Genomic DNA, 8,462 nt, shown 5'->3' with positions numbered 1-8,462 from the left:
GAAATGGCTGCCACATGAGCCAGGATAACTTAACGAAGGGTTTCATACATATTGATTGTAGTACATACTGGATTATTGGTAACTCATGTAGTTAAATATTTCTCTCCTAATTTAGATGTCTTGGGCTCAGAAAAGAAAACGAAGAAAAATACTTCATCCACGCCAAATTGTAAGTCATCCCAAGAATCTTGGAGAGTCAAAGCATTTTTACGTTTAACCAACATTATAGAGAAAAATACTAAGATTTGTAACATAAAGTAAATATACTATGAAAATATAATTAAGAAAAGAATCTAATGATACTTAGTTAGTACCATAATAATTATTATTTTATAATATAAATTTGGTCAAACTTAGAAAAGTGTGACTCTCCAAGATTTTTGGAATGACTTACAATTTGGGATGGAGGGAGTAGAAAATTAATTTATTTAACAAGAAAAAAATAAAAAAATATTCAATCACAAAAAGATTTATACATGAGTTTTTTTTTTCCGGCTTCAAGTAGTGCTGCTCCAATTATGCTCAAGTATATGTGTATGCACATAATATTTTAGTCATCAAAGAGCTATCTGAGATCAAATGCGTCAAAAAATAATTGAATGGGTTGGCTATATGCTACATCGAAAAGGATTTCTTTTAGTCAACACTGTTTGTCGTACTTGCTTATCGAGCATGTGAAATTCAGAATATATAGGGCTTCACCTTAAAATCCAAAAACTTTTCAAGATTTCTCGTCACATCGAATCTTACGGCATATGCATGGAGCACTAAATATAGATGTAAATAAAAATTAATTGCATAGTTTACCTATAAATCGCGAGATGAATCTTTTAAGCCTAGCTACTCCATGATTAGACAATGTTTGTCAAATAAAAACGAAAGTGTTACAGTTCCGAAAACTAAAAAGTTTTCGGAACTAAACAAGGCCTATGTAGAATTCTACTTCATTCGTCTGAGAAAGAATGAAATTCTAGTACAATGTTATGTTTTAGTATCTTGAGTTAGCTCAAATATAGATAAAAATGTATCAATATTTATGATATAAAATAAATATTATTAGATTAATTACGAAATATATTTTTATAATGAACCGATTTGGGATTTGGGGTCCTAAATGTGAATATTGTTGACTAAAAACTTGATCAAACGTGGACCACTTTTACTAGTACACAATTGATAGTTGCATTTTTTTCTCTGGATGGAGGAAGTACGTAGTACTTTACAGAAGAAAAATTAAAGGTAAAAGAGAGAAAAATACAACATAGCAAAACACCTAGTCAGGGTTGTTTAAAAGTCACTCGGATCCGCTCGCACGAGAGAATTCAAAGCATTGGTGGCTCCTTGACGTGCGGACACGCGTCTCCGTACCTTTTGCAAAAAGACCCTTTGATTTTTACATAATCAAACCTCTGTCCACCGTGTCCCCTTTAAACAGTAAACACGTTTTGATTTTTTATGACCCGAACCCTATTGTAAATTTTATTTTGACACGAACAAGGTAGCCTAACAATTTTGTAGAAGTACCCTTGACATTTTGCGGAGAAACCCCCCCGCAGAGGCGTACCCCAAATCCCCTGCCCTAGCGCAATGCCCATCTCATCTCTAATCTCTCCCTCTCTCTCCTCTCTCTCCCCCCCCCGCCGCCGCACCATTGTCCTCGATGCGCGCGCCTCCCTGTTGGCTGCCGTTGTTGGAGCACGAGGTCTCGCAGTTCGTTTATCGCCGCCGTCACCCCACCTGTGAGAGCTCCTCTCCTCCGCGTCTCTCTCTATCTCCAGTCTTTTCCCCCTTCTCTCTCTTTCCATTCGTCTACCTATTCCAAATAGAGGCGGGGTGACGCCTTCACAGCCCTGGAGGACGCGGTCTCCACCACTCGTGCGCGCACGCAACTCCAACACCCTCTTCCCCTCAATGCCCCATCGCGTCGTGCACGCCACTCCTGCCCCACGTGCCTCCCTGGGTTCGAAACCCTAGCTCCGTGCTCCAGCGGTGCGACGACGATGGTTGCTGCTCCGGCGCTCCGGCAAAGACTGATTGCGGTTTCATTGCAAGCTCTGAACCCCTTCAGTCCGGTGCACAGCGGATTAGGCTCCAATGGGGAAGTTTCCAGCGAAGTGGATCAAGACCACGCTCTTCTGGCGGAAGAAGTCATTGTCGAGGTCCGGCTCCAGCAAGGCCAAGGATTTATTGGTGCGTTGTTCTTCTTTGGTAGTTTCAGAATGCTGTTAAGATTTCAATTTTCTCGATGTGCCTTCAGTCCAGCTAAGGAGTAGGGATCTGTTCTAGCAAGTAGCAACTGATGCGACTAACAAATAGCATGTATTTTCATATATATTTTGTTTATTTCTGTATACCACTGGGCTCTGTTCATGGCAAGTTTTGAGAGGTATTTAATTTTTATTACTCTGTGGCCGCCGTGAGGCCGCATGCCGCCAGGGCGCACGGCAGGATAACAGGACACACAACGATCCAACGGGTAATTCGTGCGTAGAGTGATGGTTAATGGTAATTAGCTGATTCAGCGGCCAGCTTGGTAGAGTCTGTGATGTTATGCATCTTCTTGTTTGAATTAGTTCCGTACCATTGGTGGTTTCATCAATCTGGGGTGAAATAATGCAGTTTGTTTGCTCAGTGTGGGGTTTGGGGGAAATAATCTGGTTGATGTAGTGGCTAATCAAGATTTGTCTACACTGCAGCTATGCAAACTTATTTATGTTACGGGGTGGTACTACTATTGGATGACTCTTTGCTTTAAAAAGTGACAAGGAAGTGGCACCTAGAAAACAATCAGTATGTAAAATGAAAAGCTCTGCTATGTACTTGTATCATTCTCCAAAATACATGTATTGCTACATGGAAGATGACATTATATTTGCCTGATTTCTTTGAAATTCCCATGAGTTGTACTTCTATTATTTCTGTTTCCTCATGTTTTATGCTGAATCTCAATGCTTACTCAGTATCTTATACTGCCCGTGCTAAAAGGAAATGTTTGACATATGCTTACTCAGTTTGTAATAATATTCCATATATTCATAATCATATACTGTTTTTAGATAATGGAGACAAAACGACCTCATCCCTCTACTACTCGTCCTTGAAATATGTTGCTGTCTGTTTTCTTATAAACAAATTAAAAGGAAATGTTTGATTTCAGTTAGCAGGAGTCCAATGTGCTGGGAATTTAGAAACGGTTACTTTATTCTGGAGGTAATACTTGGAGCTGTTATTTTTTCCCTCATTCAAATTCAGTATGTTTGATTTTCAAGATGGCCTGCTTCTTGTAATCAATAACCTTAGGTTTGTTGAAGGAAACCCTCTTGCCATTTTAACATCAAATGTCTATGTGCACAAGCGTCAAGGTTCTTAACTGTAACGTAGATGAGGAAACTGCTGCTGGGCAGCTAACCGTACTTTGCCAAAGCTATGAGCATAAGGTTATTATTACTATTAAAATGTGCTTTTCATCATTTTTATTTAACTAATATTTTATGATTATTTTTTGTTTAGAATTGGTGATGTAGCAATAATGTAGAAAGGAAAAGCTGATGTCATCAGTGATGGTAAAACAGGTACATTAGAGAGTTTGTTCTTTTAGAAATTTCTAAAAAGGCTCTGTGCAGAAACATGTATAATATTATGACTGTACCAATTGCTCATGAATATGTGTCAACTCCTTCCTGACCGTGGTGTTGCTGGTGATCTGCAACTGCACCTGCATCAAGATGCAGTTCCCGGCCACCCTCAACGACAGCACAGGTAATTTTCTTTCTTCCATTGCTAGCCTACTAAGAAATCACAAAGAATGTGGGGATTTCATCTTGTGCTCTCTGTTATGCCCAATTGTTTTTTTGGCTATCGTGGCAAATAATTGAAAGTCAAAATCAGTGTGAAGGATACTGCCATCTGGTTGCTGTGAATTGTGTGTAATGGCGTCAGACGCCATCCATAAGCTGATTCAGAGATATTTTTTTAAAATAGTTATGATTCAGAGATAGTTAAAACTTGTAATAAGGATGAACCTTGCCGGGAGTGCCAGGCGACACTCTAGGCTGTGATGAACCTTCCTGATGGTTAAAGTGGCCATTCTGCTCAAACAGTCCGAGCTCTTAAGGTTTATCCATTGAAGACAAGGTGAACTAATAACTCTCTGTACATCTAACATGCTGAATAATTTGGGTTTTTTTCAGGAGCTGAATCCTGGGATATTGATGGAGCGTCTGACTTCATATTTTCGAGGTGACTTGGAGGCAGTTTCATCTATAGCAAACTCTGGTCTAGATGTATATGCTCACAACATTGAAACCGTGACCAACCATCACTTTCTGACAAGAATCAAGATAAGTGTAGCTCTGAATATGTAGTCTTTGATCTCATTGAACTCTAAGATCTTCTGTGGTTCGTTGCTTCAGTTTTGATCTCATCTGAATATGTAGTCTTTGATCCACTGGCGGCCTTGTTACGCGGGCCCACCGGCGTCCACCTTGATCTTCATCGACTGGCACCATCGGATCCACCAAAGGTGAGATGCTTGGACGCTGCCAACTGCTATAGCTGGGTCAATCCATTACTCGAAATAGACATTGCAAATTACAAGTAACTGCTACAACTTGCAAGTAACTGTTGTAGTTGCAGTAAACGCCCGAGTCTAAAGCTTGCAACAAATGCCTGTGTCTAAAGGTCCTGGAGGATTTATATTTTGATCTGATTTACTTTCAAACAAGTGTATGCAACCATTTTAGATTTTTGTTTACAAAATTATCGAGTCCTTTGCTGGCTGCCCATGTCATGTAACTTGTGAAATGGTTGGTTTTGCATGGCAGTGCATTGCGCTTCTGCAGCACGCTAGGAAGGGATGTTTCTTTCAGGACATACTTCATTATCTTAAAGAAAGCAATGTTCTCTTCCACAGCTCGCGGCTCCTGAGATCAAAGCGCATACAGCGGCTCTGCCGATAACAGATCGAGCCATGTTGACCGTGGAACATGCCACATCGAACTGCTACTGCTACCCTCCTTTGCTTTCATTGGGAGCTAGCTTATTGTGTTTAAGGCACTAATTTTGTGTGCTTGGGGAATGAGGACCCTAGGTGGAGGTGTCCATGGCTAGGTCGCTGGATACCATGATGTGTGAATTTCCATCAAATTCAGTCAAAACACTTCTGAGTTATGCGACCATATTTGTGTTCTTTGATAAATTTCACAAGATTTCATAACTACACAATTACTTTTCATAGGCATAGGTTTCATAACTACACAAATACTAATCACAGGCATGTTTAGTTGAGCAATAGATTAACATAACGCGACTACAAATGTTCTTTTGTTCAGATTACGTTGAAATAACAATTTAGGTTGTAGTTCTAATCCCCTAATAAGTAGAATGTAGTTTGTGTTTCTAGGGCACCTAGCAGGCAAGCTTATGTGATCTAATTTAAACAGGTGTACCCAGTTTCTGTGATAAGTGGAGAGATGTAAGTGTCTGCTCTATAGAAACCATTTCCTCTTGTACGACATCTGTGGTTGCTTCTCAAGGGATACAAGTAAGTAAGCAGCTTTGTTTAATATCTTTATACCCATGATGCCTAGAGATAACTTGCTGTTATTTTGTTTAGTGACATAACTAATTATTGCATTTATCATATCCATAGTTGTATGGGATGCTCCTGCTGAAATAAAGATCATGCCTATAGCCCAGTTACCCCATTGTCGTGGTCAGTAAGTAGTGCTTGCTTTTTGGAATCTTGAAACTCTGCTGAGGAATCACATTTTGTAGATTGGATTTATTCAACACTATTTTGAAGTGTAATTGGCTTCTTTCTATACCTGCAGATTTCAATATGACTATTTACCTGTGTGCTAATGTTAAGATCTAATCCAATTTTGCAAGGCAAAGCTTAGTATATTAACCATTTTCTGATTTTTTTTGTCTTCTTTAGTTGCGTTGTTCGCTACCCATTGAAATATTTACTTATTTTTCTTTGCTACCAAGATGCGTAAGGAGACCGTGTACTCTAGGTGCAAGATCATGCAATATTTGTTTACTTAGTGAATATTGCTTTTAAAAAAGTACTTAATCATCAAAAGAGGCCACATCAACCAAATAACAGATTAATTGCTTTTAGTTATTATCCAGATATATGCTAGCCAATTATTTTATTGCCACATCATAATCTATGAACGTCATATGTTATGCCCTTTTCTATTTACAGAGTAGTCCATGATACCTAATGACCAAAAGAGGAAGGCTACATTGCTTTTACCCCAACTGGTTAAATATAGCTATTTATGTGCTCAACTCGTGATCGGCTCTGATGTTCAGCGTCAAGGGAACTTGCCACCATGATGATTGGCTGTCTTTTGCAAACCTCATGTCTGCGAGCCGTGTAGTTTGCCGTTCTATGGTACGAGCTAAGATGTTCGATAGTCATTAATTCTTGATTGTTGTGTATGGTTCAGTAGTACTATAAATGTAATGAAGGGTTGTGTAATTTATAGCTGAACATAACCATGGGAGCTACAGTGGACATACAAATTATGCTATATGTCGATGCTTCATAATTTTGTGTCATGTTTCTATTGGTATAATATGATATATGTTTCATAATGTATATGTATGTGATTGATATAGCTTTTACCATATCTGATTATAGAGCGGTGTATATCAAACAGACTAGCTTTTATTCTTCAAATCATGGTAGGGCGCCCGAAGGGCGCCGGATGTTCTAGTTCATATGACTTTTACAGCATACGTATGGTTTTATCGAATCTTACTGATGGAAGCAGAGAGATGAGAGAAAAGACAACGTCGATGCGTGCGTCAGGCTTAGGCCTTGTTTACTTCTAAAAAATTTTGCAAAATATAAATAGTAGCATTTTTGTTTGTATTTGACAAATATTGTCCAATTATAGACTAACTAGGCTCAAAAGATTCGTCTTGTCAATTCCGACCAAACTGTGCAATTAGTTTTTATTTTCATTTATATTTAATACTTCATGCATACGTCTAAAGATTCGATGTGACGGAGAATCTGAAAAATTTTGTAAAATTTTTGGAGAACTAAACAAGGCCTTAGTGAAGAGATATCTTGACGCGTGACTCGGTTGAGTTCGGCCCCATGACCCTGTCCTCCTACAGTCAAGCTTCAATGAAAATTTCATAAGCACTAAATAAGTTGACGTGGCAGCAATAAATAAAAAGAGAAATAAAAAAGTTTCATGATATGAAATGTATTTTATCGAAATAAAAATTATTTATACGATTTCGAACACTAGGGAGTCTAAAAAAAGAGTCGTGAAACTCTCCCTAAAATTAGCCTACCACTAGTAAATATGTTTGTGCGTTGCAACGAAAAAAAGAACATTAAATAGCCATAAAAGTGATGACATAATATTACATATCTATTTATATTTATCCTTTTTATAAAATTTAAAGTCCGTAATTTATTTATTGATAATAGTAGAAATTAGTTAAACCTTATCTTACTCTAATATTACCTCTTAATATACCTTAGTATTATATTAAAACATGAGAAGTTTGTTGGTAGCTTTTTTTATTTAGATTAGGATTTCTATGAAATATGATATATCAGTTAAATGTGTATAAATTATGAATACATGAGCTTATGAAGTGTTCATATGACATAACAACACATCGTGCAAAGGTAGTGTAAGCATCCTCAAGCATAAATTTAGATAAATTAGTAAATTAGTGAGATATGCAGAAATGGTGCTCAAATTTTTACCACAAATCAAGCATCGCATTAAATAGACTACCATAAATTTTTCATAATAATTGGAGCAAGATAACTACAATTTTAATTTTACACTAAAAAGCATAGGCAAGCATCTTCAGCAAGAAATAAATATACTAAAATTTATGATATTTTTTGTTTAGTGCATGGATCTACATATATGGAGCTGAACAAAATTTGTTTTGTAATTTTTAGTTTTTTTTAATGATTTACTACGCATTTATCAATTTTACACTAAAAAGCATTGGCCCGCATCTCCAGCAAAAAAAGAATTTGTGATATTTTTTGTTTACTGCATGGATCTACATATGTGGAGCTGAACAAAATTTATTTGTAATTTTTAGATTTTTTTATGAATTATTACGTATTTATTAATTTTCAGCTGATTTAAATAATAAAAGAAAAATAAACTAATATGATAATCACTTTGCATCTAAGCCCTTATAATTTCTTTATTCTCAATATGTTGTAATGTATAAAGAAGATTTTGTATTGAAAATCTTAGAAAAATATTTATTCTTTTTTTCCTCTCTGCCAGCGTCGAAGCCAACGATTCCGATGGAGATTCGTACGGACGCGTGGGCGGACTCGGTACCGACGGCAGAAAATTTTGGGTAGACTGAAATATTCACAATTTAGTAGTAGGAATAGATTACGCGTGATTATCTTTCTGGAAGGCTCCCCATCACCTTGTTGCATGCGATCCAAG

General features: G+C 37.3%; 1 long non-coding RNA gene across 12 annotated transcripts; it reads left to right on the top strand.

Annotated features, from left to right (window-relative positions):
* Positions 1,608-6,587, top strand: LOC110431737. Of its 12 annotated transcripts, none has more exons than XR_002449179.1 (11): positions 1,611-1,739; positions 1,849-2,190; positions 2,697-2,790; positions 3,158-3,210; positions 3,312-3,437; positions 3,511-3,572; positions 3,732-3,759; positions 4,191-4,522; positions 5,442-5,542; positions 5,651-5,713; positions 6,212-6,587. It is a non-coding gene; the product is annotated as an uncharacterized LOC110431737 (long non-coding RNA). The 12 variants fall into 12 exon arrangements; XR_002449175.1 differs by having other exon boundaries at positions 3,301-3,437; XR_002449178.1 differs by having other exon boundaries at positions 1,609-1,739; positions 2,697-3,210.

This window comes from Sorghum bicolor, chromosome 1, assembly GCF_000003195.3.
Source record: "Sorghum bicolor cultivar BTx623 chromosome 1, Sorghum_bicolor_NCBIv3, whole genome shotgun sequence".
In the NCBI taxonomy this organism is placed as follows: domain Eukaryota; kingdom Viridiplantae; phylum Streptophyta; class Magnoliopsida; order Poales; family Poaceae; genus Sorghum; species Sorghum bicolor.
Note: the sequence above shows the minus strand (reverse complement) of the source record. Positions and strands in the feature narration are given on the sequence as shown.